The following is a 9,763-nucleotide window of genomic DNA, read 5'->3' as shown; positions in this document are numbered from 1 at the left end:
CTATTTCTGATACAAACAGTGGGCACAGCTAAAGTCCCAGTTGAGGCTAGTCTCACTTACGGTTTCATGCTGAGCAGTCGCTGCTTCAACTAACCAAAGCGATTCCTCAGCATTGTCCAGGTATGCGAGCACTCTCTTTCCACTCCTCTCAGCGTCTCTCCATGTGTCACCGGTTGATCCTGCTCCTCTATGTCTTAGGCAGTGCTGTGTCCCACTTCTGTGGCCTCCATATTGCGGCAGCCCAGCTTAGCTCTCTCTGATGTCTGCCTTAAAGTCCATGCACAGCCTACTATGCAGCAGAAATGATGCTCTTTTATAGCAGGACATTATGTAATAAGTCAGATCAAAGTGAGCATTCTCAGCTCAGTTGTGCCAAAATTTGGCCTAAATTTTGGCGCACACAGTGTTTTTAGTACATGTTTTGGCGCATCTCCCCAGTCAATCTCTATGGCAACATTAACTCCTTGGGGTGAGTTCCTTAATTGAGGGTTGGGAAGATCATTCCAAAGCCGTAAAGATTTTTGTAGATATTGCCCAGCTTCCAGTGTCCGTTGCCTGTTGTGGTAGCAGTACTTTGGAGATATGTTAGCATTGGTATTTTGCCCCAAATAAGCAATTTTAATATGCTAAGAAAACCCTTTATTCATTCTTCTAATATTTCTAGTGCCGTTGGCAGCCACACAACCCCAAAGCATAGCAGAAAATTCCCTATGAATATTATATGCTCTTTCTTGAAATGCTTTTCTGACTCCAAATATTGGTCATCGTAGCCAATGTGTTTAATCTTTAGGCCCTGATTCCAAAATGCCTATGGCTTAACTACATGCTTTGTTTCATACTTGACATGATGACATCTGTGAACAGATCGATAATAAATTTTTCTTCTGATGACACAAGTACAAATCATGTTTGTGCAAGCAACATTGCACAACAAACCCGTTTCCCCTACTCCTGAAGCTCTGAAACACATTTTACTTTGCTATGTATATTTGACAAGTCTATCAATGTTTTTTCCTAAACTTCCAGATCCACAGAATTATAGAAGGTGATGAAATGTAATTTTCTACACATTTTTAATACGATGTTGTGCTACTTTTGGCCTCAATGACTATAGTAACCCTCCTAGCCCTGTTTTTCGCCAAATTCTGATAGATGTGCAGAGGGATTTCTTCTAAGAGATCTTCAGATAGTGATGCAGAAGATGATGGGCGTGCTGGACGTGAATGGATACAGGGTTCTAGTTCATCCCAAAGATGCTCGATAGAATTGAGATCTGGACTTTGGGCTGCCCAATGAAGTTCATAGATGTTCTGCTTCACAAACCAAGCCTCAACATTGTGTGTTGTGTGACATGGTGCTCGATCATGTTGGTAGAGACATGAAGCTATACCAAAGGTAATGCCACATTTTCCAGAATGTCTCTATACCCATTGGCATTGAAGGTGGACTTCATTGTAATTAATGGCCCTAGTCATTCCCAGCAGAAACACCCCCACACCAAAACAGGACCTCCTCCAAATGTCACTATTAGGATGATGCAGACGCATTGAAAACGCTCTCAAGCCAACCGCCACACCCAAGTGCAGCCATCCGAATTGAAGATGGTGTACCATGATTCATTTGTCCACAATACTAGCTTACACTCATTTACAGTCCAAGAACGATGCTCCAAGCAGCATCACGGGTGCATCAGCGCATTCACTGCCGTGATGTTGGGCTTGTGTGCAGCTACTGAATGACGATCGACTCATGTAAACAGGCAGTTGTTCATCTATAAATGACTGCCTGTTTACTGTGAATGGAGGCAGGCAGGAATGATGCCCAGCACAGGAATGATCATCGTTGAGATGACTGTACAGTGTAAAAGGCCCTTTAGACAATGCAGATTTAGACTAAGCAGCCTTAAAATGTGCCAAATTTATGAAATAACTTTACTAAATGATAAATCTTTCAAACTTTAAGATTAAATTAAGTTGGCTTAGTTTATGACAAAAATTACACCAATTTTTGGGACATTTTTGAAGCAATTTTTAAAGCATAGAGAATTTTTGCCACGATGTTGGACACGCCCTGTTTGTCAGAGACTGCAAAAAAGTGTCAGAAAGTGTATAAAACACATAGCAATTTGCACTATAAAACTGTAAAATTGTCAGCAGTAAATTAGCCCCGTTGTATTCTCTTAGAAGTTTGGGTAAGAATACAAGGGGAGAACAACCGAAAGGACACTATTGTAGGCATTTACTATAGGTCGCCTGGACAAGCAGAAGATATGGATGAACTCTTTCTACATCAGATGGCCAAGTGCTCTAAAAAGAACGATATAGTGATCATTGGAAATTTGTTGGAAATCTCTCTTGGGCAAAAATAATGGATCCAACAAATTCTTATCCGCTCTTGCTGGCAACTTTATCTTCCAAAAAGTAAAAGAGAAAATAAGGGGATCACGTGAGTTAATTATCTCCCTCTACTCTTCCTTAGTCAGACCTCATCTGGTATACAGTGTCCCATTTTGGGCACCACAATTTAAAAAAGACATTGACAAACTGGGTCAAGTTCAGAGAAGAGTTACCAAGATGGTGAGCAGTCTGCAAACCATGTCCTATGAGGAACGGTTAAGTAGCTTGCAAAAAAGAAGGCTAAGAGGAGACTTAATAGCTGTCTACAAATATCTGAAGGGCTGTCACAGTGCAGAGGGATCAGCCCTATTCTCATTTGTACAAGGAAAGACTAGAAGCAATTGGATGACACTGAAAGGGAGGAGACACAAATTAGGTATTAGAAAAAACTTTCTGACAGTGAGAGTGATCAATGAGTGGAACAGGTTACCCAGGAGGTGGTGAGTTCTTCTTCAATGGAAGTGTTCAAACAAAGGCTCAACAAATATCTGCCTTGGATGATTTAGTGGATCCTGCACTGAGCAGGGGGTTGGACCCGATGACCCAGGAGGTCCCTTCCAACTCTACCATTCTATGATTCTCTATCATTCTATAAGCATTGTACTATAATATGTGAAGTATTTCTGTGACACACCATGCAATGGAACATTCCACAACATTTCTCTCTTAGATTCTGTATAAATTTGGGGAAAAAAACCCTCTGTATGCCAATATTATTAATTTCACCTGACAGTTGTTTTAATGTTATGTCTGTCTGCCTGTCTATCATTATAATGGGGCAGTTTACTTGGATTACTGATACCAGAGCCTCATGCATCTAGTACTGCAGTTATTTACTTTTAGGCCAATTTCAGACAACGCATAATACAGATACATGATGCAGATGTGTTACAGATGACATTACAACCGTATTTCATCAGTATTTGATCTGTATTTGCCTCCATATTTGTTATAATTGATTTTATTTTCTACTGTGCAAATACTGAACCATATTTGCCCAATAGAAAATATTACCAATAGGGAGGTAAAAACAGACAAACATAGGACATGCTGCGTTTTTAGAAAACAATTGCGAAAAATATGGCTATCCAAATAGATAAATAGATTTACATTAGCTCTGTATTATGGTCCGCAAAACAAGGACAAACACGGAGTTAAAATACGCCTGTCTGAAAGTGGCTTTACAGATAGATTTCATGGGTATTTTTATTGAGCCATGAATATATATATGGCTTTCTGTATATATATAGTAGGTCATTCTATGCTGTTTTTCAGAGTCTCTAAACTTGGGATAGATTGCAGCTACTGACATTTAAACTTCTTACTGAATTTCAATCAGGCTAGATCTCCAAATATTTGCAAATATTTAGCAACTTCTAAATTTTGCTCAGAGCGGCGGCTTTATGTCTTCTAGGTCCTGTAGGTTGTTTCCCACGTTAACCTATCCTGCAGTTACGAAGCTGTAGGGTGGGACTTGAAATTTTAATAATTACTTTAAAAACTTAGGGCTGAACAGACACACACAAATCCCACAGAATCCCACAATTGAGCGTAGATTTGTGGTTCTAGAGCAATTGATAGATTGAAGTGAGGGTACAGATAGTCCATAAAGTAAGAGGCAGCATCAACGGCAGTTTTTTGCAAAAAAAGGAACTTTAATCCATTATGGTTCCAATAGCATACATAAATGGAATTCACAGCAGTACAGCAGCAGCGATGTTTCAATCCACGTCGGACCTTTCTCTAGCTCACCGGCCGCCAGCCCCGCTCTGCGCATGCGCCGGCTGCCCAGCAGCCAGCACATGAATGAGCCGGGGCCGCGGGAGAGGTGAGTGCCCGTGCTGCTCTCTGCAGACGCTTGGGTCGGGTCCTGCTGCAAGAATTCTCGCAGACGGATGCGACCCGCTCGTCTGCAGGCGGCCTAAGTCTTGCTGTTATATGTCTAGGAGATCAAAGTTCTGCCCCAGAAATGGACGGCTGCATATTTTCCTAGTTCCCTATCCACACCAATTTCCCTGTCCTATCATTTGCTTAGGTATTGCATAAGATAGAGAAAATAAAAAAAGATGTAGAGTGACCTGCAGCTTTGATGGTAGACTGCAGGCATAACAGAGACTGCAGCAGAAGCCCTGCTTACATTGTGCATGAAGAAGCACCCACCGGGGTGGAGCTCACTCGAAAGTCCAATCAGTGTACAGCCTTGAAAGGGAGTGGAAGGGCTCATTGGCCAATCTATCCAGTCAGTATCCCTGGCTGGTGAAAGTACAAAACTATAATAATAATCACGTGTCCCATTCCCCCTGGTATATGGGGCGGTGTTGAACAGATGCTTACTGAGATTTGATCGCCCCGTTGCAGTCCAGATCGTATATCCCACCAGGGATAAATATTGCAAGCTACCCCCTCGTTGCTCATAGGGCATTCCTGGGGGTGGGCCGTGCTGACGCGGCAAGAAACATTCATGGTAGTCAAGAAGATGGCCTCCAGTGTCAAGCAAGGAGCAGGCCCGCCTCCCCTTCATCAATGGTGTGATGTATGTAGTCTATGTCATGGTGGGAAGTGGCCTAATGCCATCAAGAAAGTCTCTAGACCCGCCCCCACTGGATAAGCAGCGTGATGCATGTACCTACATCATAAGTGACGGGCTCCTTGAATACTAGACTGCTTCTGCCCCTGTGAAAAACACGAAAGGCATCTAAAATTAGTTCATATGAAGCAGGATCTTTTTTGGATTTCCCTCTATTCAGTTTTCTTACACTATATTTCTGGAACCCACTAGCAGATACTAGGCACCATAGTCAAAGGAGTTTTCCTACTCAAGCAAAAGAGTAGCATAGTGTTAGGATATGCCATCACATAAAACCTCTAGACCCCTCCAACTGCTAGAGTGAACTGTTCCCTTCTGACTTTTTCTCCGTGTATGTGTCTTGTAGTCTGAAAGCAAAGATTTCCAATAGCCCTAGTCCCCTTGACATTTCCTTAAAGCAGTTCTGTCATTAAAAAAAAATCTATCCTTACCTATAGTCCTCCCCAGGCAGTCTTGTTACCAGATCTTCTCCTCGCTGATCTTCTCCTGACTCCTGCAGTCCCCCGGGTCACCTCACCACAAGCCGTCCGATTCTTCTTTCTCCGGTTACAAAGCATACATTGCCGACATTCTCCTTCCTGCAGGGCAATGTATGCTACATCACTAGGGATGTAGCTTTCACTGCCTAGCAGAGAATGCCGATCCTCGGCAGTCTGCTTTAGTGCGCATGTGCTGAGTCTCAACACTAGTGTTCATATACTATTTACAGCGGCGCCCTCAACAGGACACCCTTGACAGACCACCAGTAAGAGAATTGTCGATTGTCCGACAAGCACGAGCAGCTCCAACTGTTTCATTGTCCACCATCCAGCATTCTAGGTGCTTCACTGAAGGACATTTGGTCTCACTAAGCCCATTACTTGTATTGCCTTTGACACCCACACGCCATAGCCTCTATTTGCAGTGGTGTTGTGAATGATGAAACTGGATTGCTACAGAATGGAACTGGGTTATCTTCAACTACAAATCCAGGCTTAGTTTGAGCACTGATGACTACCGTGTTCATGTCTGGAGACCTAAGAGTGAATGACTCAATCCTGCCTCTTTTGTGGAACAGCACATTGTCCCCACTGCTGGTGTAATGGTCTGGGGACCATCACATATGACACTCAGTCACCCTTAGTAGTGGTAGGATGCACAATGACAGCTCAGCGTTATGTCCAGGACATCCTGCAGCCACATGTGTTCCTCTCATGGCGGCTTCCAAGAGGCATCCTCCAGCAGGATAATGCTTGGCTGCGCACAAAAGGGGGTCACAGGAATGTCACCACAACATTGCCACACTTTCGTGGCCTGCCCGGTTGCCAGATTTATCACCAACAGAACATGAATGGGAACGCCTGGGACGCCAACTTCAACAGTCTACAACGTTGCACGATCTAGAGGCTCAGTTACAGCAAATGTGAAGCGATATGCCACAGGATACCATACAGAACCCGTATGCCTCCATGCCCACCCGTATCCCATCTTGAGGTGGCTCAACAGGGTGCTGGAATCTCCCTTCGAGAGTTAAGTTCTCCGCAATAAATTATGTTTTTGCTCTGATATTGTAAACACTTACTTATATCAATGTTACAATCACACAGTGAAAGTTACATTTGACTCCTAGTTGCTTGATTTTTTCCCCAATGAGTATATTTGCTATACATTGACATCAAGTTCTCGCTATTGCTGTAATAAGTAACACATCCCAGGCTCTCCATCTGCTGTGTTCTCTGTACAATGTCATCTTTTAATTCCAACAGGAAGGAAGGAATAATCCAGAAAAGCATATTGTATATCAATGACTGTTTTCAGTTACCGCTTGGCAGAATGGATCCACAACTGCTGAGTGCTCAAAACCAGCAATGTACCTCTTATTACCTTTTGTTTAACTCATCAGTGCACTGAGCCAAGCTCGCCGCAGGCAAGTTCTAGTGTTGGCCTGCACTTATACACAACTTCCAGGGTATGTTAGGATGCATTCATTCTGGCACATGTCTCTATTATATGGTGAATACTTTACCTAATATGTTTCAATGTTAAAGATTCCTTATCCTAGCCAGAGGCACAAAGCTAGATAACTGCATATAACAGAGTTAGCAGCCTAGGTTCTCAAGCTAGCATGGAGTTGTGTATCCTGAATGTGCAGTAGGTGACTTCAGAAGCTGTTTTGCTTTTCCGAAAAAGCTCATTATTTTTAAAGTTGAGAAAAATTATAGGTTACATTTAGAAAAAATGTTACGCCAGTTTCTGCTGTTAAAAAGTTTTTAAAAAGTGCACAAAGCTTGCTTGCCCCCAAATTTTGCAACATTTCAGTGTTTGCGCCACTGTCACACACATTCCAAAAAGGGGGCGTGGCTTGCATTAGAGGAGGCGTGTCCTCCCAAAGTCAACACATTTCTGACATAATTTACGGTAGAAACCGGCATAAATTATGTCAGAAATGGAGGTCAGATCAGACCTGGTGTATATTTCTGTCTAGACGCATTGAGGTGACGGGATATATATAGTATATTGAGAGACATGGGCCTCTTCATATGTGAAGTGCATTGTGGACCGGGGAAAATAATATTTATATCAGAGTTTGAAATACTAGTCTTAAAGTATTTCCCGCTATACTTTTACCAGGAGTCTATCATCTTTCACACACTTCCATAAATATGATGCCTGAGAGGTCATTATAGAGAATTTTGTAGGATTGAGTGACTGACCCTAACTTGAACAAATGTTTTATGCAGACTAGAGTTTCATTAAAGGAGTTTTCTGATATATTTGAAACATTGGTGGCAATTAGAGATGAGCGAGTATACTCACTAAGGCACTTTATTCGAGCGAGTAGTGGCTTAGCCGAGTATCTCCCCGCTCGCCTATAAAGATTCGGGGGCAAGCGGAGGGCGGGGAGCGGCGGGGGAGAGCGGGGAGGAACGGAGGGGAGATCTCTCTCTCCCTCTCTACCCCCCTGCTCCCCCCTGCTCCCCGCCGCAACTCACCTGTCACCTGCGCCGGCCCCCGAATCTTTAGAGACGAGCGGGGAGATACTCGGCTAAGGCACTACTCGCTCGAGTAATGTGCCTTAGCGAGTATACTCGCTCATCTCTAGTGGCAATGGTGGGGATGACATAGTTATATATATATATATATATATATATATATATATATAAACCTCTGCATTGTCGTGCTGTTCTTTCGCCCCTCCTGTCCTCCAGTGCCTAGTTTAATTCCTCTGCAGTAGTCACTTGGGTTGTTTACCCATGTGGCAGCTGCAGCCAATAGAAGCCCCAACTGGGATGTCATCAGTGATGCCCCATAAACCTGCCGCAGCTTCTTCATTAGAAGCCACATGACAGGTTTACATGACATTTCTGGGTCTTCTGACCTGTCAGATGCCACAGTGGAGCACCGAAACAGTGGTTTAGCGCCACGGTGAGTGTATTGGTTTTTTATAGTTTTGGGCATGGGGGGTCCAAAACTATATAGAAAAAAATAACTCAATAAAACCTTGTACAATATTTGATATTTATTAGTTTTCTTTACAGCAGCATTACGTTTGATATGCTGTTTGGTGCTGCTGTTTATACTAAGCTCTATAGTTCTATTAGGATCTAGTGTGATTTATTAGGTACTAAAACATAAAGTCTCAAAACCTTTCACACCTCCCAATATATAGAATCTCTGTCCGTGGTCCTGATTTTAAGTGGTTATCCAATGAAAACACATAGGATAAGTGATAAATGTATGATTGCTGGGGTCCCCACTGCTGAGACCTTCATGATCATTAGAAGGGGGTTCATGAGACATCTATTCCACCTTAGTGCTTCAAATGGAGCTGTAGTCATACATGCACCCTACTGATCCATTTCTATGTCTATGGGAGAGCATTGAATTGTTATGTTCACCTGTTTCCATTATTCCCAAAGACATTGAATGAAGGAGCTTGGTGCAAGCTCAACCACTGCTTCCATCACAGTGCTCACTGCATTTGTGCACTGTGGTGGCCAGGGGGGGTAATGTTTAGCCTTGTGGAGAGCTCTACAGAGGAGAGTACCACAAGGGTCTAGGGAGTTTTATATAGGCTATGCAAATGGGCGATGGAAATATCCTTCACACTGCCATCTACTGCGATGGTGGCTACCCTCTGAGTTAATATCCAAACTCTTAGCAGGCCTTACCATATGACTAGGGTCTGTTTAGAGGTTGGAATTTGACTTTAGAGGTTAGCTATCATTCCAATAGGTGGCACTGTGAAGGATAATTCCATCAAATTTGGGACCTACATTCCTGTGATTACACGGGGCCCAGCAGACAAACAGGTATTCATTAAATAACCCCTATAAACATATCATTATCTAATAGCACTAGTGAAGAGTTTGAATAGTCTGAAAAAAAGAAAAAATGGTTCATGCGCTAATACTCTCCATAGCGGTGAGCCTATTAACGCATGCCCTCGTGATTTATTCTCAACAGTTATATTATAATGTGGATGTTATTACAAGGGGAAATACTGATAATTAGAGATGAGCGAGCGTACTCGGAAAAGCACTACTCGCTCGAGTAATTTGCTTTATCCGAGTATCGCTGTGCTCGTCCCTGAAGATTCGGGTGCCGCTGCGGCTGACAGGTGAGTCGCAGTGGGGAGCAGGGGAGAGCGGGCAGGAGAGAGGGAGAGAAAGATCTTCCCTCCGTTCCTCCCCGCTCTCCCCTGCAGCTCCCCGCTCCGTGCCGGCACCCGAATCTTCAGGGACGAGCACAGCGATACTCGGATAAAGCAAATTACTCGAGCGAGTAGTGCTTTTCCGAG

The sequence above is a fragment of the Eleutherodactylus coqui genome, chromosome 2, assembly GCF_035609145.1.
Source record: "Eleutherodactylus coqui strain aEleCoq1 chromosome 2, aEleCoq1.hap1, whole genome shotgun sequence".
NCBI classification, from domain to species: domain Eukaryota; kingdom Metazoa; phylum Chordata; class Amphibia; order Anura; family Eleutherodactylidae; genus Eleutherodactylus; species Eleutherodactylus coqui.
This window is presented reverse-complemented; position numbering follows the sequence as displayed.